At 40.3% G+C, this 22014-nt stretch overlaps 1 non-coding gene across 1 annotated transcript; it reads left to right on the top strand.

Annotated features, from left to right (window-relative positions):
- Window positions 1–13330: 13330 nt before the first annotated feature.
- TRNAC-ACA lies at window positions 13331–13402 on the top strand. The gene has a single exon. It is a non-coding gene; the product is annotated as a tRNA-Cys (tRNA).
- The last annotated feature ends 8612 nt before the right edge of the window (window positions 13403–22014 follow it).

Raw genomic sequence — 22014 nt, 5'->3', positions numbered from 1 at the left:
GACTTCTTTACTTTGGGCAATTTTCAGAGAATCCACACCTCTGAGTAACATACCTTCTGCCAACTCCCCCAGCCTTCTGTCAGAGGGAATTTTTTAAAAGAGAATATGAACATGCTTTTCACACAAATATAAAATGAACTGTTGTCAAAGATTTTGCATAACCCACTCACTAATGAGGGCACTGGTACACGTTGGAACCGTGCAAATGAAGATCTGACTTAGAGACTTTTACCTTGTCAACCAGAAAAGAGCTTTCTGTACTTCTATGAGTAGCAATTATTTACAGAGCTATGGGCAGCAAACACTTGCATAGCTGCCAGTTTTCAGTAGTTACCTCTTCTCCCTACAGAGTGGTGGGATAACCTGGTCACACAGTCAAAGGCAAAGACAGCTGTAGAATCAGATCATTCCAGCACTGTCTTCTAGGCAACACCCAGCATTGAAGTAAAGGGAGATGCAATATCTCTTTTGCCCACTTCGAAGTCTTCCACATTTATTCCTGATGCACAATTAATTAAACTCTTGCCTCAGTGAGTCACCTCTTTTGCAAAAGAAAATAAAAATTTACATATAGCAAAACTGTCTTATGTACAAATAAATATTTGAACATTGGCTACTTAGAAAAGGAATTTTATATTCCATGCGTAAACATATTTTTGAGTGAGTTGGATTTACTAATATGTTATCAGGAAACAACTATTCTTTTCCACTACTACTTGTTTTAGTTCACTTTTTAAATCTGTCCTTCCTCCTTCCTCACTATGGATGGAAGCTTTACCAATGACTGTCAGGCTATCTGCGAAGACTCTTTCTTCTCCTGGCAATAAAATCTAGATTCAGACATCACGAAACCTCTAAATGTCATCAAAATGAAATGCTTTTCCCTTTCCTGTATCAGGCCTGATTTTGAGTTGGAAATCTCTGGAAGAGAAACAGAAAGTGATCAGTTTTACCTCTATTTTCTGCTCCTCCTTCTCTTGTATTCGGTAGGTGATGCTTTGGGTCTTACATGTTGAAGGCAAGGAAGCTCAAGGAAGAAGAGGTGCGCCTGACTGATAAGAGCTGGAATCAGGGGTTGGAATGCTGTGGGCATGATGTATTGCAGTTCCGCATCTTGGGATGGGGGTCTTGTCACTTCCACCTTGCCTCTTTTGTCCTCTTCAGTTCTTGGTTTCCAGAAGTTTCCTTTTATTTTAGAGGCATCCTAATTCCTAATTGTTATTCTAAGGAAGAGACCCTCTCAGTAGACAAACTCTTTGCTGTGATGGCCACGTCTGCCTTCCCGGAGACCAGTGCCGTATTCAGAATCCTGGTACCATTCTCAATGCAAGCCCTTCTCTCTGCTGTTTCCAAACCAGGTTCTTTAGCCACACCTTCCTACCAGTAAACTTCTCGGACAAATGTTAGATGCCAGATTCTCTGTCTTCCAAACTCCAGGGAAAGCATGTCAAGCACTTAGTTCTTTTAAAACCCCACTTACTCCACTTGAAGTGGCAAAAAGAAAATAACAAGCATAATTTTCTGCAAACTTGCAGCAAAGCATCCTCAGTCTGCAATCTCTTCACTCTCTGCCAGTGCATCGTTAATACTTGTTCATGCTGCCAGTTGTGAATGAGGAGCTAGTTTGCAGCCACTCCACTACAAGTCCTGAATAGAGATCTAGGTAATCTTATGATAGGATAAGAGTATACCAACTATTTTGTTCTTGACTGTTGAAGTGTTTGTTAAAATACCAATAAAACATGAAGAGTTACACCTAACAGCTTGTTACATATATTATCCACAAAGACAATGGTGTGTGTGTTAGGGAGCTATGCATGCTAAGTCACCTCAGTCCTGTCTGACTCTGTAGGACCCCATGGACTGTAGCCCACCAGGCTCCTCTGTCCATGGGATTTCTCAGACATGAATACTGCAGTGAGTTCCATTTCCTTCTCCAGGGGATCTTCCCAACCCAGCAATCAAACCCTTGTCTCTTATGCCTCCTGCATTGGCAGGTGGGTTCTTTACCACTAGTGCCACCTGGGAAGGCAGCTATATTTGAGCTCAATATAAGATATGATATTTTAAAGAAAGAAAGCTAACCAAATATGACATAGGCTTCCTCATGAGATGATAGATCTCCTATAAATTGTAATGTTTAAGCAGAGACAAGATGACTATTCATTCAAATATTATTAAATGTTCATTGAATAAGTTGACTTCCCATCCTATATATTATGAGTATTAGGGTTAGATGGCACACCCAGCAAAGGTCCATATAGTCAAGGCTGTGGTCTTCCCAGTGGTACACATGGTTGTAAGACCTGGATAGTAAAGAAGGTGGAGTGCTGAAGCATTGATGCCTTCAAACTGTGGTGGCGGAGAAGACTCGTGAGAGTCCCTTGGACACTAAGGAGGTCAAACCAGTAAATCTTGAGGGAAATGAACCCTGTGTACTTGTTGGAAGGACTGATGCTGAGGCTGAAGCTGCAGTATTTTGGTCATCTGGTGAGAACAGCTGACTCATTGGAAAAACCCCTGATTGAAGGCAGAAGGAGAAGAGGGTATCAGAGGGTGAGACGGCTGGATGGCATCATCGATGCGATGAATATGAACTTGGGCAAGCTTTGGGAGATGGTGAGGGACAGGGAGGCTGGGCGTGCTGCAGTCCATGGGGTCACAAAGAGTCGGACACGACTGGGAGAGTGGACAGCAACAACAAGCACACCCAACTTTGTTCTATTTTGTTTTGTTTTTACATATTTAGAAACAAAAGTCTTGTGAAGTCAAATACCAGTTAATATGTACTGCTCATTCAGTTAGACTTCCCTGGTGGCTCAGATGGTAAAGTGTCTGTCTACAATTCGGGAGAGCTGGGTCCAGTCCCTGGATCGGGAAGATCCCCTGGAGAAGGCAATGGCACCCCACTCCAGTACTATTGCCTGGAAAATCCCATGGACAGAGGAGCCTGGTAGGCTATATTCCATGGGGTTGCAAAGAGTCAGACACAACTGAGCGTTCATTCAATTACACTCAACAAATATTTTTTGAGGGCCTAGTATGTGTAAGGCACTCTGCTAGGCTCTGAAAGTTGAGAAAGAAGACATTGTCCCTGTGGTCTTAAAACTCATAGCGGCAGGATGAGGGCTGAACCTCCCCTGGGTATTTCCACTCCACAATACTATCTTATCTTGCCTACTTAAAGTTCCTCATTTGAAATGGACCATAAACCAAAATAATTTTTCCATAGATAATTTAAAATGACAAATCACTGGCAATTTATTGTAAATCAATTTAGTAACTAATTAATTCACACGTGTCACATTTCATATACTAGAATGCAATTCACTTATTACACGTTGTCATGATTCAAAGAGCTGCCTGCACATGCAGGTTCCACTGAGCTGTACCCCGTCTTAATGGAAGTGCTCTTTTTTTAGTCCTGGGGAAAACAGAAGGCACAGCAACATACACTTAGCCTGAACTACTCAGGACGCAGCATGCTAAACCCTATGCACCTTCTATTTGCAAAGTATTCAAATGCCTTTACCAGGAAAGTCAGTTAGGAAGGAAGGACTGCCTGCAGAATTAAGAGCAGAGTGTAGCTGGGCATTTTTCTTTCAGTTGGTTAACTGAAAATCAATTTCCTATTTTAAAAGCAGACCCATCAAAGGCAAGTGTCCAATTTTAAGCTAAGCTCTACACTACGCTTTTCAATAAAATGTCTCTCTGCCTCTTTCCCTTTTCTCATTTCGACATCCTGTTACATATTTCTGAAAGCTCGCCTTTCAAAGTTGGTGTATGCTATGATTGTGTGGAATGAAAAGCTCTGAAAGGCCACAAAGAAAAGTATCACTTGCCTCCATCTCGGAGGAGACGGCCCTTTGAATTAAGACTGATTCCACCTGCAAAGCCTGATTGAGCCTGAATTGATAATGCATGCGTGTTGTGGGTTTTCTCGCTTTATTTCCCTTTGCATTCTTCTTCATTCCAGGATGTATTGTGGGCCATTATCCGATTTTCATAGCAGCATGAGTGATTACTAAAATGCTATGAAAGAGAAACTAAATCCTTAAAAAGAGGCATTCATCGAAGGCTCCTAGGAATCATATGCCAATATTCTTTCCTGATTATTGGGATTCAAAGCGGAACATTGGAAACATCCAAAGGAATTTAACTGCACCTCACAAAGATTTTTATTTTCTTTTCCTTAAATGCTTAGAGTTATTGAGACTGAGGGATTTCCATTTAGTTTTATGTCTTCACTGTCGTTTGTCTCTACTTTTATGTATTAATACAATGTTGTCTGGCAAAAGAACAAGACAAACATAGGTAAAAGTTTACTCAAATAACTGCTCTTTCTCCAAAACCCCAAAAAACCCATATCCAGACCTCACCTCTGCAAAGCGTGTGGCCTTTGCACTACGAATTGTAAAGGGTGAGTTTTGAGCAGACTGTGACTTCAACATCTGCCAGTGGTAAGTGCAGCATTAAAAAAAGTGCAAGTGGCAAGAATCAGTGCAAAAAATGGAAACGTGGCCTGTTTAGAAGTCTGGTGGCTTCCCAGGTGGTGCACGGGTAACGAATCCACCTGCCAATGCACGAACAGAAAGAGACACAGGTTCAATTCCTAGAGGAGGAAATGGCAACCCACTCAATATTCTTGCCTAAAAATTCCTTGGACAGAGGATCCTGGTGGACTACAGTCTATGGGGTTACAAAGAGTCTGATACACCTGAGTGTCTGAGATGCGCACACACACGGACTATAAACACTGATGACCTGGAGAACTAGAGGTTGGGTTGGGAAACAGTGCAAGGTTGCAACTGACGCTCCATGAACAGCTACAGTTTGCCAGATACAAGTGTAGGCTATGGGCATAGAAAAGTGAATTGGATACATGTCTTTCCCTGTTCACAACTCACGACTATGCCACATGCTATAAAGAAGTAGGTATAAATGTTGTATGAAAAAAAGTGAATATTGAGTTATTATGAAAGACAACCCAAATATCTATACACATTTAATTGCACAAACAAAATGTGACATATCCACCCAATGGGATAATATTCAGTGATGAAAAGGAACAAAGTACTAATACATACCACAGCATGGATGAATCTCAAAAATATTGCGGTAAGTGAAAGAAGCCAGGCACAGAAGAAAGTGTAGAGTGTGATTTCACGTAAATGAAGTGTCCAGAAAAGGCAAATCCACAAGAACAGGAAGTAGACTGCTAATTGTCTGTGGCTGAGGCTAGGAGTGGGAATTCCCTGGGAGTGATCAGAATCATCCAAAACTAGTTTACAGTGATATTGCATAACTTGGTAGATTTACTAATAGTCATTTAATTGCACACAAATACTCAATTTTATAATATATAAATTACATGTAAAGCTGTTGTAAACATTACTTTGCCAACAAAGGTCTGTCTAGTTGAGGCTATGATTTTTCTAGTAGTCACGTATGGATGTGAGAGTTGGATTATAAAGAAAGCTGAGCACTGAAGAATTAATGCTTTTAAACTGTGGTGTTGGAGAAGACTCTTGAGAGTCCCGTGGACTGCAAGGAGATCCAACCAGTCCATTCTGAAGGAGATCAGTCCTGGGTATTCATTGGAAGGACTAATGCTGGAGCTGAAACTCCAGTACTTTGGCCACCTGATGTGAAGAGCTGACTCATTGGAAAAGACCCTGATGCTGGGAGGGATTGGGGGCAGGAGGAGAAGGGGATGACAGAGGATCAGATGGCTGGATGGCATCACCGACTCGATGGACATGAGTTTGAGTAAACTCTGGAGTTGGTGATGGACAGGGAGGCCTGGCATGCTGTGGACTTAGAGACTGAACTGAACTGAACTGAAAGCTGTTGTAAAGTAAATTTCCACACGAGGTAGGGGAAGATGAAGACAGAAGAAGGAAGAACTTTTAGAGGACATCTGCATCATTTTCATAGTGTTGCGGGAACAGATTAACACAAATCTGGTTTCATAAAACAACATAAATGTATTCACTTCCACTGCTGGTGCTCAGAACCTGAAATCAGTGTCATTGGCCTAAAGTCAAAATATTGATAGAGTTGATTCCCTCCAGAGGCTCTGAGGGGAGAACTGACTTCCTTGCCTTTCTCAGCTTCTCGTGACTGACTCTATTCTTTAGTAGGTGGCCCCTACATCCTTCCTCAAGTTGCATCACCAATATCTGCTTCCCTCATTATTATCTCCTTCTCTATGAATCTTTCTGCATCTTTCTTATCAGCACAGCTTTAATCACATTAAACCCACCTGGGGTAATCTCTTCATCCCAAGATCCTTGACTTCTGCAAAATCACGTCATAACATTTCCAGGTTCTGGAGATTAAGATGTAAACATATTTGAAGACCCATTTTTCAGAACAACATCAGGCACATTTCTTTTTGGGTAGAAATTTTGAATTGGAATTTGAAGAATGGATGCTTTTCATGTGGAAAAAAACGAAGAAATTCACTCCAAGTAGATATAATGTAGTCAGGAAAGGAATAAAGAGAGAAAGCTGCATATAATCTGTGAGATCAGACAACAACAGTTGGATTTGGTTATTCATCATCTGTTTCCCAATTTGCTGGTTAGATTGAGATTCAAATGTGCTACAATATTCTCCAGCCTTTAGATATTCTTCCTCGCCTACACAACCTCCTTCAGTTACCACCCAAATGCTTTGTTTCCTTATTACAATATTTTCACAAATGTTTCAACAGTGTTTCTACACTCATTTTTTTTCTCTTCCTTTCTTACCATTTTGGATTTGCCCTTACCTCTCCACCTTCATTGCACTACAAGGTCAGCAATGACCTCAACATTCCCAAATCCAGTGGTCCATTTTTATCTTCATCTTATATGACTCATCAGCTGTGATTGACTTACCTGATCATCCTCCTTTTAGAGAATATATCTTCTCTTGGACTTCCCTGGTAGCTCAGCTGGTAAAGAATCTACCCGCAATGCTGAAGAACTAGGTTCGGTTCCTGGGTTGGGAAAATATGATGGAGAAGGGATAGGCTACCCACTCCAGTATACTTGGGCTTCCCTGCTGGCTCTGCTTGTAAAGAATCTGCCTGCATTGCGGGAGACCTGGATTCAATCCCTGAGTCGGGAAGATCGCCTGGAGAAGGGAACAGCTACCCACTCCAGTATTCTGGCCTGGTGAATTCCATGGACTGCATAGTACATGGGGTCACATACAGTCGGACTGAGTGACGTTCACTTTCACTGGCTCTTAGAACAATATTTTCCCTTGCAATTCTTCTACATCATTGTATCTTTCACTTTTTCCTTATCTCCAAATATAGGTACTTCACTTCTTTGATCTTCATCTTTTTCTCTCTCTACACTCTTGTTCTAGATTATCTCAGCCAACTCACGATTCTAAATGCTGTTTTTACTATGATGACTCCATTTATAATTTTATGACTCCTATTTTTGTATCCACAGTCTCAACCCTTCTCCTAAAACCCACACTTGTAATTCAACAACCTATCTGACTTCTCTACTTGGATGCATAAACTTTATATATTTCATCCAGAATACTAGATTCCTCTTGCTCCAAATTGGCCCCTCTACCAGTCTTCTCTTTCTTAGTGTTACCACCATCTATTTGGTTTCTTAGGCCAAACTTAAGCCTGTCTTTGATTCCTCTAATTCTCACAGTTCACATCTGATCCATCAGGTTATGCCTTCAAAATATGCATATAGCTTGATCACTTATCACTTCCCTGGTGGCTCAGATGGTAAAGCGTCTGCCTGCAATGCAGGAGACCTGGGTTTGATCCCTGGGTTGGAAAGATCCCCTGGAGAAGGAAATGGCAACCTACTCCAGTATTCTTGCCTGGAAAATTCCATGGATGGAGGAGCCTGGCAGGCTATAGTTCATGGGGTCACAAAGAGTCAGACATGACTGAGCAACTCCATTTTCTTTGATCACTTATTAACACCATAATTTCTACAGCCCTTGCTCAAGTAACAATTTATTATCTGTTTCTTCAATTTCAGCAGCCTTGGATTTGATCTACTTGTTTCCACTCTTGATTGTCTCCATTTTATTTTTTACAAAGCAACCAGTAGAATTATCACATGTATGGAAGTCAGCTCACCCTATACACTTGCTCAGAACTCTTCCTGTGCACCCCTGCAGTGGTCCCCAATAATTTCACACCCTAGTCTTCGCCCCTTTGTAGGATTCCTTCTCATGTTGCATCAGGGTCTGGTTCACATGACCATTAGAATATGGCTGATGGTACATCACATCCAAAATAAGATTATATTGATAAAAGACTATGGATTCTGTTTGATAAAAGACTATGGATTCTCTCTTTTTCCTCCTGCTCCCTGCTTCCCTTCACCTCTCTCACATCACCCATCTGAGGGGAGCCAGGCCATAGACAGAAGTCCTAGGCAGAGGCACAGATATTAAGGAATCATAACCTTCTGTTAACAGCCATGTGAGTTCAGAAATTGATCATCCAGATCCAGTGAAATCTCAGATGACTGCAACCCTGGCTGAAACTTTGATTGCTGCTACATGAGAGATCCTGAGAGAAGACCATCTAAATAACTGCCCTGATTCATGACTCAACTGTGAAATCACAAAAGAAAAAGTACCTATTGTTTTAAGCTTTTTAAGCTGCTACTGTTTGGAGCAATTTATTATGCATCAGTAGATAACTAATTTCTAGTAAATGGAAAAATAATGGCTTTAGATGTTCTATTTGGAAAATAAAATGGAAAGATGAGATGTATTTGCCATCTGATGTTTTCCCATCTCTGATGGCTTTTTGTGAATTTTGGAGAACTCAAACTCACTTTTGAATTAATGGCTGAAATAAATGCCACTTAGGAGACTTCTATCTCAGGACTATTTAAAAAGCAGCCATGGAATAATTGTCTATTCATTTAGTTTGGTGACCCAGTCCAGTAAATTAGGTATGTAGTCAAGAAGAGTAAAGTGGAATAGAGACGTGCAAGAGGCCACTTTTTGTAATTAGAAGCAAGGCAAGAAGAGTGGATTTGTGGCCCCTCATTGACTCATTTATTCCTTCTTTCTGTTAATGGATGAGTATGACGCACCATTTTGGAGCTGACACGGAGGGTCTAGTAGTTAACAAGGCATAATCCTTGTCCTCAAGGTAGAGAGATATAGAAAGGCAATTTTGAAACACCACAGTAAGTACATATCACTGAACCACTCAGTATAAAGACCAGTTTTCATTAGAGTCACAGTAATCGAGGGACGTGAATTTCTTAGATTGTGCAGTTGATATTTCAACATAAGCCAGACATAATCATACTAGGAGACATCAACACTCTTTTAGACTCCCATACACCTACTGTAGATTCAACATCATTTTCATTTTTAAATTATACATGATGAGTTAGCATGGAACTGTATACTTTCTAGTGCTTGGGGCTTGTAAGATCCAAATCCAGAAATAAGTATGTGGTAAGAATAAGTACACACCATAGAGCAAAGATGTATAAGAAGTGAAAGTGAAGTCGTTCAGTCGTGTCTGACTTTTTGCGACCTCATGCACTGTAGCCTACCGGGGTCCTCGGTCCACGGGATTTTCTGGGCAAGGGTACTGGAGTGGGTTGCCATTTCCTTCTCCGGAGGATCTTCCCGACCCAGGGATTGAACCCAGGTCTCCCACATTGCAGGTAGACGCTTTATCCTCTGAGCCAATAGGGAAGCTCAAAGAAGCTGCCAACCTCCCCATCATGGAATTGAACCCCAGTCTCCCACGTGACAGATGGGGATACTAACCACTATAAAAAGGCCACTGTTAGGAGATAAATAGAAGTTATGTTATTCTAAGGAAAAGAGAGAAAGAGAGCAGTCAATCCAAAATTTGTAAAAGGGCATTCTAGGAAGAGCAGCATTGGCAAACAAAAGAAAGATGGGGAAAGTCCTAAGCTTTTAATATCTGGGCAGTAATAAAATAACAATATTGACATATGAGACCAAAGAGTACACAAGGGCCAGATAAATAATCAAGGATGTGTGCTATACTTTGTGGAAGTTGTATTGTATCCTGAGACCAGTGGGAAATATTTGCAGTAAAAGAGAAACATGATTAGATTTGTGATTTTTGGAATATGGCATCTGCTACTCTGTTTGTAGTATAGCGGGGGCAGATGATGAGAGCAATTATGTTATAATAATACAGAAGAATAAATATGATGGCTATCTTGTCTTAAATAATAATGTGGAGGATGGAGAAAAATGAATATATTCAGTGCATATTGAATAGGTTTTAGTGAGAGCAGTTTGTGATTTAGTACAAGTACATAGGGAGGGTGTTTCGAGAGTTGTGGATAATATCCATGTTTCTCCCTCATGCAACTTGGAAAGTCTTTGCACTCTCTGTTGAGATAGGGAACACAAGAGGCATAAAATTGCATTATTACATAGACTTGCCAAGTAACCAGTTCAAAGCATACAAGAGCTATCGTAACACTAGCGTTAATGGTTCGGTCGTGTCCAGCTCTTTGCAACCCCAAGGACTGTAGCAAGGAATTCTCCAGGCAATAATACTGGGGTGAGTTGCCTTTCCTTTTTCTGGGGATCTTTTTCAAAGTGTGATGCCCAAACTGTAGACCTGGCTCAGCAGTCTACACTGGGAGGAGGCCAGGAGGATTAGAAAGACACAGCCAAAAGGTCATCATATGCTTCACAAGACACCCACTTTAGTGTCTTTCAGGAAAGCAATTCTTATTTTTAGGTTTATTTATTTATTTATTTATTTTTAATAATTTGTGCTTCACTGGGATGACCCAGAGGGATGGGATGGGGAGGGAGGTGGGAGGGAGGTTCAGGATGCAGAACACATGTACCCCTGTGGGGACTGTTTTGGGGGTTTTTTATTTGTTTTAGATTTTGCTTTTTTAATAAAGCATCATTAATGCACATTGCACGGTTTTGCCAAACAGCCTAAACTGTATACATTACAATCATTAAAAGCTCTTATTTAAAATAATAATAATAATTTGTGCTTTGTACACTATTTGTGTGTGTGTGTGTGTACATCTATATGTCAATATTAAGTCATAGTGACAAAATGAATGTCATATAAGCAACACTCTTCTGTGGAATTAGACTGCTATCAATTACTTTCATATATACACACTTGAGTGCTACATTCATATCCCACCACTTTTCATTTTCCTGAGGAGAAAAAACTTAATAAGAATCTGCTATTCACTTGTTTTATGTTCACAGTATTTCCATATATATCTCATGATGGGCTTGTTTTGAGACATAATACTGGTACCATATTATATGCAACCTAACAATGGAAACAGTGACAGACTTTATTTTCTTGGGCTCCAAAATCACAACTGATGGTGACTGTAGCCATGAAATTAAAAGATGCTTGCTCCTTGGAAGAAAAGCCATGAAAAACATAGACAGCACATTAAAAAGCAGAGACATTACTTTGCTAACAAAGGTCCATCTAGTCAAAGGTATGGTTTTTCCAGTAGTCATGTATGGATGTGAGAGTTGGACTATAAAGAAAGCTGATTGCCAAAGAATTGATGCTTTTGAACTGTGGTGTTAGAGAAGACTCTTGAGAGTCCCTTGGACTGCAAGGAGATGTAGCCAGTCCATCCTAAAGTAAATCAGTCCTGAATATTCATTGGAAGGAATGATGCTGAAGCTGAAGCTCTGATACTTTGGCCACCTGATGCAAAGAACTGACTCTTTGGAGAAGACACGATGCTGGGCAAGATTGAAGGCAGGAGGAGAAGGGGACGACAAAGGATGAGATGGTTGGATGACATCACCGACTCAGTGGACATGAGTTTGAATAAGCTCTGGGAGTTGGTGACTGACAGAGAAACCTGGCGTGCTGCAGTCCATTGGGTCACAAAGAGTTGGACACAATTGAGCGACTGAACTGAACTGATTGTTGCGGTTTGTTCTTTTCAATATCTTTTATATTCAGATTATCCTCAAAACCATGATTGATTTCTATGGAAATTGAATGAAATCTATGAAGTTATTGAGGGAGAAAGGACAATTATTAATACATTTTATCAGTCCATGTTTACACATGATCATGATAAAGCTCTCATTTGTCATTTTTACCTTTTGCAGTTAATTTGCTGCAAATACACATATTTTGTTCTTTAAGCACTTTAATTGGTTTTATTATATAGCCTATTCTTCATAGATTAGGTCCAGAATCCAGGCATTCTTTTTGTTTTACTTGATTCAATTTTCATATGATACATTTTTCTAGGAATTTGAATATTTCCTTTAAATTTTCTTTTTATTGGCCACAAAGAGACATATTCAGATTTCTGACCAATATAATATTAAGGGGAAAAATAGGAAATATTCTGAGCATTGCAGCAATATTTCAACATAATCCTCTGTAATTTCCAATCACATTAATTTGTAAGTAATTATTAACATAGTCAGCCAAGCAAATATATCATTGATTATAAGCACTATACGTATTACAATGTGATACAGCTAAAGATTCAACCCTAAAGAGATTAGAGTTCAATTAAAAAAAGATTAACAAATAATTTCAAATAACTAGAATGTAAAGTAGAGAACGCCTCATGGTCTCTGAGGGGCACAGAGAAAGTAGCGTGAACATTGGCAGGAAGGTGGTAACTGTCAGATGAGGGTTTGGGGAATTCCTTGATCTGACTTCCTGCAATAGTCACACGTAGTGCAGATCTCATTGTTTCATTAGCATCGCTACTAGGCTACGATGAATATTCATGGCCAGAACCGTGACAACATTGCCATGAAGAGAAGCTCCAGGGCTCAACCGGGCTAAGGAAATGTGTTTGGCCAGCAGTGAGTGCAGCCAAACAGCTCCCATAAAACAAGGTGGCTCGAGCCAAACATGAGCAGGGCTGGGGGAAGCATTATAAGGAAATGATTAAACAATAAGGAAAATTATCTGCCAACTCCTAAAGGAGCAGGTTGATGCTTAGAAGGTAGCTATTGTGAATAAGGACATGAAAACTGGCAAATAATAACAAAACCGATTTGTTGTTGTGATGCAGGTTCCTGCTAGGTATTTTATAAATAGTATTTCATTTAGATGGAAAGGAGGTAGACGTGATCATCTCATTTTACTAAATGGATATGCAGGCATGTTTGTCAGTGCCAGCCCAGGAAGCCAAATCTGTTAACTTAAACAGCAAAGCAGTTGACAAGAAAGTTGGGAGAACTTACTCTAAAAAGTGGATGGAAATCAAAAAAGTCTAGATGTAAGACCCAAAGCAAAGTTTACCCCACAGGGTAAGCATGCCCCTTTGCTCAACACTCAGGCCCCTAGAGACATTTCCAAACTTCCCTGGTGGCTCAGATGGTAAAGCATCTGCCTACAATGCAGGAGACCCAGGTTCAATCCCTGGGTTGGAAAGATCTCCTGGAGAAGGAAATGGCAACCCGCTCCAGTACTCTTGCCTAGAAAATCCCATGGACAGAGGAGTCTAGTAGACTACAGTCCATGGGATCTCAAAGAGTCGGACACAATTGAGCAACTTCACTTTCTTTCTCTTCTTTCACTTTCATGCCCCTAAGCTCTGGACAATCACCCCAGCTGCCCCTGAACACTATGCAATGAATTCATCACCAACTGTTCCTTCATCTCATTGGCACCCACTGAGAATCCAGAATGATAGGTGAGAGTGTTTGATAATCCATGGGTTGTTGGCCCAGAATAAGGAGAAAGAGAGTATTAGCTCTTCTTCAGCTCTCCAATAGAAAGAAGCTTCATGCCTCCCACATAGACTCTTAAGAATTGGGTATCCACCCCAATTTAGAAAAGATTTCAGATGCTCATGAGCATGGAAATGGACATCATTGTCAAGATGTCAGGACTAGTGAGCAGAGGTTTTTCAGGCTCAGGTCTTGTCTGAATCAAAGCTACACAATCTTTACATGGAACTCAGTCAGTGGCAATAAATTCTACAGGAAGTTTCATTATAGAAAGTGCATAATTTTTAGAGCAACATGGTATGAGTAGGTCTCCCGTTGAACATCTATACAGTATAAGAAGATGCTAAGCAAGATAGAGTAGGGGATTGCACTCTTATATTCTTAGAATTTATGGTCTATTAGAAATCATGCTTAGAAAAAAAAAAAAAAAGAGTTTGCTCATTGCCCAGTGAGTGTCAGTGCTGAAAGAGCTATGGTCGTTAAAGTTTGGGACATAATTGTGTGAGATGAGATATCCCAGAAAACTTACAGGGAGGATGGCTGGGATCCGGATATACAGGGGATAATATTTTAGGCAAGGGAGGATTTGCTTATGGAACAGCGTTTGTAGGCACAAATCCATCAGATTGTAATGCAGAACTTTCTGGATTAAATGCATGACGCCATTAAGGAAACAAAAGAGCTAATCATTGTAGCTGCTGCTCTTTACTTATAAACCAAAATCCAGTCATCAGAATAATAGATAGGATTATAGGAAGTCAGGAGCTAACTGCCAAGTTTTTCAGTTTGAAGGGATCCTCTTTCTGGAGGAAACAATTGAATGCAAGCCTGCAGTGATTATAAATACATATGAAGAAAATGGGAAGCTGTATCTCCAGCCAAGATATGCTCTTGTTATCGACCCAGAGAGGAGGCTGTTGACTGACAAAAGAGAATGGGTGGCTTTGGGTGAAAGTCACTTGTGACAGGTCTGGAATACAAACACATCCAAACCCTGTGTTCTGTTGCTTCAGGCTAGAGTTCCATTTACACTGGCTTTGACCTTATGAAAACATTGTGAGTGGCCTTGGAGCAAAATGAAGTAAAGCCAAGAATGATGCTTCAATAAAGAGCTGTAACACAAATTCTCGAGCAAGGCTGAATCTTAGAAACGTGTGCAGTAATTCAAATCTAAAGACATCAGGGAGGTCACCTGGTAGAGGACATGCCTTGTTGGACCAATGACACTGGGAGGAGTATTGAATTCCCTACATCTTCTACAGGGAAAGCTTTCATTCCTTTATAATTAACTAAACATAAATATCCTCACTTATCAGAAGTCCTTTGCTGCTGGGCTGCACAGTTGCAAACCAATACGAGCTTGTTGAAAGGCGGATAAACAGCCGTAAATTTCAGACAACATTAACTTCTCCTTCCATTTTCACACGTTCTTTGCTCTTGTTTCGTGCGGGTATCCTATGCTCACCGCTGCCTCCACCCCACGGTCTGTACCACCTTCATCCCCTCCATGTGCAGCTCTCTCAGTGGTCCCGCACAGCGCCAGCTTCTTTCTAGTTTTAAAGTCTTGATTTTAATGGCGCCTTCTGAGAGACACTTCCCTGACCTGTCCAGCTAATACAGGTTGGATCTTTCTATCATAGAATCTTATTTCCTCTAGAAAAATTTTGTTGTTGTTGTTGTTTACTATTTAATCGCTCAGCAGTGTCCAGCTCTTTTATGACCCCGTGGACTGTAGCTTGCCAAGCTCCTCTGTCCATGGGATTTTCCAGGCAAGAATACTGGAGTGGGTTATCATTTCCTTCTTCAGGGGATCTTCCCAACTCAGGGATCAAACCCAAATGTTTCCTACACTGTAGGCAGATTCTTTACCACTGAGCCACCTGGGAAGCCCAGAATGCTTACCAAATATTTATATTCATTTACTTATCTCTATGTTTATTTCCTGCCTGTCTTTCCATGCTGTTAATTTCAAAAGTCTCCTTCATTTGCCACTGCGTCATCAGAGAACGGACCAATGGAAAACACTTAATAATTGAACAAGTAAATGAGGATTTGAAATATTTCCTGAAGTTTTCTTTTGAAGCCCTCAAGCAAATATTACTAGATATCACATAGGTCTTTTCTTTCCTTCATGCACAAAGAAAAAGTAAATCCAAAGGGATCTTAGGAATCTGACTTTGTGCCAAGTAGTCTGGTTTTCTTCTGATTTTTGAATTACCATGCAAATGCATGGCAGAAGTTTTTTGCTGTTTATATAACTTAATGAGTATTGCTATCCAAGGAACAACTCCATTTTTTAGCATCACACAGTACACTGTTTTAGATATAACAAGCTATTGGTATTATTTATTGCATAGATATTTGAATGATTAGACAATTACATAAATGAATGTAAAATTAAGAGTTATATAATAATGCACAGAATCAAGGGATTTTCTTTGGGCTATGTATCAAATAACCAAAATACAAGTATGAAAATGATCTTGCTCTGAATATGGCAGGTTTTAATTAATATTTATTAGACAGGGAGTAGAGTCTCTGGCTGGGAATTTAACAAGCAGATGGTTTCTTTAATGTTGAAAGTGGAGGTTGGAATTTTTTAACCCAGTTAACATCAGTCAGCTCCGTAGCTCCATATTCTACCCACATTGTTCACACAAAATTGAGATATTTTTGCTACAAGCAGTACTAGAAGGGGCAGGCCACTGCTGCTGCTGCTAAGTCACTTCAGTCGTGTCCGACTCTGTGCGACCCCATAGATGGCAGCCCACCAGGCTCCCCCGTCCCTGGGATTCTCCAGGCAAGAACACTAGAGTGGGTTGCCATTTCCTTCTCCAATGCATGAAAGTGAAAAGTGAAAGTGAAGTCACTCAGCCATGTCCGACTTTTCGAGACCCCATGGACTGCAGCCCACCAGGCTCCTCTGTCCATGGGATTTTCCAGGCAAGAGTACTGGAGTGGGTTGACATTGCCTTCTCTGATGCATGAAACTGAAAACCGAAAGGGAACATGAAAAGCTTTCTCACAGCCTGGGGACAGTTCTTTGTTCATTGTTACCCTGACATGTAGGAAATCAATGCTGTAAAGATGAATTTAAGGACACCACTATTTTATTCTGTATGATAAAATAACTGTGGTAAGTTAAAAACTTTCAATATGTTTTAGCCTTCATGAAACTCTGCAAAGAAGCCTACTTCATTTATTCCATTTTCACTCTAGAAAAAAACGTGTCTATTTCTACAGTCTTATGGAATCTTTACTTTGATTGTGTTATGCATGTAAAATGCCTTGCACATAATGCTTAGACTGTAGTAAACTCTTGATAGAAGTCCATTTCTTTCCTCCCCATAACACTTAAAAATGATCATATGCTTATGAATTTTAATAGTTATTTATGAAGCACTCAGTTTATCTCCTACATTGTCTGAGGCTTTACAGGCATTAATCTGGTTAATCCCCATCCATTCCATGTGAGACAAGGACTATGAGTCTCCCCATTTTTTAGTTTACAGAAGTAAGTCACTCATCCAGGATGATAACAAGTAATCCATGTCTGTCTTATCTCAAAATCTATGCTACTGTTTTACTACTAAATTAAGCATGTTCACCACTTTAAAAGCATCAGTACTTTTAAAGCCCTGATTACAAGAATTCTACTGCGATTTATATAAGTTTCTGTAAAGTACTTTATATTTTTAGTTAGTGACAAACTCCATAAGAATGAGAACTGTTTAATTCATATATCCTAATTTTTTCCCCAATGTTTGAGATAGAAATCCTGTTTGATAGATATTTGGTGAGATAGTGAGTGAATGATTCCAGAAGAAATACATAGCAAAAACACACTGCTTGTGAAATCTCAGTCTCTCCCTGTTAGAACTGCTCAGGCTGAAGCTGTGTGGTCATCTGTCATGGATGATTTAGAAAGAATTACTAAATCATGGGAAATTTTGTCCTGGATGATGATGTAAAAAATTTGTGCAAATGAAATTATTGTCAACTTGTTTCTACAAGTGTCAAGAGATTTAGAATTTTATTTATGTTATCCTCAAGTAACTTTTCTTACCCTAAAAAGTATAAATATGAATCTGAGAGAAAAAAAAAATCCATGCTATTGTCCCATTACTCTTTCAAAATTCAGAGAATCTTTTTCTGTTCCAAAAACCCTACTTCAATAAAGTATAATCTCCCACCCTATTGTTTTAGTTTGTTTGAGCTGCTATAACAAAATACCACAGACTGGATGGCTTATAAACAACAGAAGTCCCTGATCAGGGTGCCAGAATGCTCAGATTCTGGTGAAGGCTCTCTTCTGGGTTATGAATTCCTAACTTCTCACTTTATCCTCAAGTGATGGGAGTGGCTGGAACTTGGTGAGGCTTCTTCTATAAGACTGGTTCAGTAGTAAAGAATTCACTTGCCAATGCAGGACACACAGGAGATGCGAGTTCATTCCCTGGGTCAGGAAGATCCCCTGGAGGAGGACATAGCAACCCACTCCAGTATTCCTGCCTGAAAAATCCCATGGTCAGAGGAGGCTGGTGGGCTATAGTCCACAGGGTCACAAAGAGTTGGACATGACTGAGTGACTTAGCGCACACTGCTGTAAAGCACTAACCCTTTCAAGACTGTCCACACTCATAACTTAATCACCTCCCCAAAGCCCCACCTCCTGATATATCACACTGGGGACTAGAAGTCCAACTTGTTGATTTTGAGAGGACCCAAACATACAGACCATAGCACCTGTCTTGGGAAGTGACACTCTTATGGATATTGTTTCTAACTAAATTGTGTGAAAGAAATGTATTGGAACAATCTCAGGGTCTTTGATAGGAAGGGCAGAGGCCCCACCTCAGAACTATTAAAGTAGAATCTTTGGATGTGAGGCTCAGAAAACCACTTTGTTCCCTACGTCCATGTTGGGATGATTACTATAGTCTAATAGCTGTGCCCAGACTATCCAGGGACAATAGTAAAATCTCAGTCCCTATTTTTCCCCCTCCACCATACAACAGACACAGAAATATATACCAATGTCTGTCCACCTTTAATGTATTAGTCAGGGTTCTCCACAGAAACAGAACCGATAGGATGCATGCATAGAGAGAAAGAGGAAGGGAAAAATAGAGAGAGAGGTTTATTTTAAGGAACTGGCTTATGCCATTGTGGGGGCTGGCAAGTCAAAAATCTGCTTGTCAGGCCAGGAGGCTGGAGACTGAGGGAAAAGTTGATGATGCAGCTTAAGTATAAAGCCGGTCTGTACACAGAATTTCTTCCTCAGGCAAAGTCAGTCTTTTCTTAAAGACCTGCAGCTGATTGGATGAACCCCACCAACATTAGGGAGGATAATTGGCTTAACACAAAGTATACTGATGCAAACATTAATCTCATTCAAAAAATAATCTCACAACATCATCTACACTATGATCAAACATATGGCTGCAGTGGCTTGGCCAAGTCAGCGTGGACAGTTAACCATCATTCTCGGTAATAGCACATGAGCCTGCTCATCAAATTGTGCTCATCATAAGATCTCTTCTGGACAGAGACTCACAGACCCACAGTTCACACTGACACTTTATGTGGAAAGTAAGGCCAGAGGTTGAATGTGTGTAGTTCTATTTATCTTCATGGAAAAATGACCAGATGAATCCAAAGAGCAAATTCCAACAGATTTTCATGATGGTTTTTAATATGATTCACACACATATACACACACATATTACCCCCTCCACACACACATACACATAGATTTACACATACAGATAGATTTGGTTATTTAATATGTCAAGTCATTACATTCAAGGTTTAGAATCTCTTTGTTGTTGTTGTTGTTCAGCTGTTAAGTCATGTCTGACTCTTTGTGACCCCATGGACTGCAGCATGCTAGGCTTCCCTGTCCTTTACTCTCTCCCGGATTTTGCCCCGTTTCATGTGCACTGAGTCAGTGATGGCTTTTCACAATGGCATCCTCTCCCACCTTCTCTCCTCCTGCCCTCAGTCTTTCCCAACATCAGGGTCTTTTTCAGTGAGTCAGTTCTTCGCATCAGGTGTCCAAAGTATTGGAGTTTCAGCTTCAGCATCAGTCCTTCCAATGAATATTCAGGACTGATTTCCTTTAGGATGGACTGGTTTGATCTCCTTGCTGTCCAAGGGACTCTCAAGAGTCTTAGCACTGAATCTTTTTTTATCCCCTACCAAAACAAAATGGGAAAAATGAAGAATAGGCAGCAATAGTAACCTATCCCTCTGATCAATGTCAAACTCAAGAAGAGCTGAAATTATTCCCCAGTTCATTTGACCACAGAGTGAGATTTTCTCCCCCTCAGTCCTGATTTAGTCAATTTTGCTGACAAGTTGGAATTCTACAAGAAGGAAAAAGATTCCAGGTAAATGTTTCAGTCCTCATTTTTGAGCCAGAGAGCGTATTTCTCCGATTCACTGGAGGAGAGAGAGACTTGGCCATCACTCTCATGGGCCATCAGGTTTCCGCCTTGGTGTGCCAGTACGGCTACAGGAGAGCTTGAGTCCAAAAACTGCAACCTCCCTGAGATGGTTGCTTTTGCTCATGAGGGCTGCATAATCCATCTTGCTCTGGAACTTTTCTTCTGGCATTGATTTGGTGGAATAAGTCAGGAGATGTCAAGATTCTACTTGTTATAACACATGAAGTCTTCTTAATGGACCTTTAGTTGAAAGTTCTCACATTGGTTTCCTTTTACTTATTAATGGTAAAGTGGGAATTTTTAAAGTATATACATGAAATTCTTCATTAATTTTCTTCTAACTTGGCAAAGGCAACAAATTTAATCATTTTTATAACTTTGCTAAACTAATCTGCAGGAAATACTTTCACGGGATATCATTTCATTCAGAGTATTCTCATGGGATGCTTTTTAGAATAGAGCCCAAGCACACATGCTTTTCAACCTCATGGGGTTAGACATTTGGCTTCTTTTCTATTGGTTATACCATGTGGCTTTCACTAGAATTCATCTATGTCTTTTTTGGAGGCTTTTATTTTCACCCAGCTTCCTCTTGGACTTCCTCTGTGACTAAGAATAAATCCTGGGTACAGAAATCTCAGGACTGAATGACTGGCCTTGTAGAAAAAATTACAAATATTTGCCCTCAAGGACACCTTAAAGGCCACTGCCTTCACATTTCCTTCTTAAACCCTTTTCTGTCTGCCGTTAGGCTTGGGATATTAGTGTACTCTTAGAGGGTAGATAGATGATAGATAAAGAGACACACAGAGGAAGAACTTTTCTAAAATATTTTTTCTAAAGTAGGTATATTTTGGAAATCTGTTCCACGGATTTGAGTCCCCTTTTACCACATGAAGTTACTGCCTCAGATAATCAGTTGCCTAAAGTAATGCTCAAAATTCTCCAAGCCAGGCTTCAGCAATATGTGAACCGTGAACTTCCTGATGTTCAAGCTGGTTTTAGAAAAGGCAGAGGAATCAGAGATCAAATTGCCAACATCCACTGGATCATAGAAAAAGCAAGAGAGTTCCAGAAAAATATCTATTTCTGCTTTACTGACTATGCCAAAGCCTTTGACTGTGTGGATCACAATAAACTGTGGAAAATTCTTCAAGAGATGGGAATACCAGACCACCTGATCTGCCTCTTGAGAAATTTGTATGCAGGTCAGGAAGCAACAGTTAGAACTGGACATGGAACAACAGACTGGTTCCAAATACGAAAAGGAGTTCGTCAAGGCTGTATATTGTCACCCTGTTTATTTAATTTATATGCAGAGTACATCATGAGAAATGCTGGACTGGAAGAAACACAAGCTGGAATCAAGATTGCCAGGAGAAATATCAATAACCTCAGATATGCAGATGACACCACCCTTATGGTAGAAAGTGAAGAGGAACTAAAAAGCCTCTTGATGAAAGTGAAAGTGGAGAGTGAAAAAGTTGGCTTAAAGCTCAACATTCAGAAAACGAAGATCATGGCAACCGGTCCCACCACTTCATGGGAAATAGATGGGGAAACAGTGGAAACAGTGTCAGACTTTATTTGGGGGGGGGTGCTCCAAAATCACTACAGATGGTGACTGCAGCCATTAAATTAAAAGACACTTACTCCTTGGAAGGAAAGTTATGACCAACCTAGATAACATATTCAAAAGCAGAGACATTACTTTGCCAACAAAGGTTCATCTAGTCAAGGCTATGGTTTTTCCTGTGGTCATGTATGGATGTGAGAGTTGGACTGTGAAGAAGGCTGAGGGCTGAAGAATTGATGCTTTTGAACTGTGGTGTTGGAGAAGACTCTTGAGAGTCCCTTGGCCTGC

Source organism: Bubalus bubalis, chromosome 11 (assembly GCF_019923935.1).
Source record: "Bubalus bubalis isolate 160015118507 breed Murrah chromosome 11, NDDB_SH_1, whole genome shotgun sequence".
In the NCBI taxonomy this organism is placed as follows: domain Eukaryota; kingdom Metazoa; phylum Chordata; class Mammalia; order Artiodactyla; family Bovidae; genus Bubalus; species Bubalus bubalis.
This window is presented reverse-complemented; position numbering and strand designations above follow the sequence as displayed.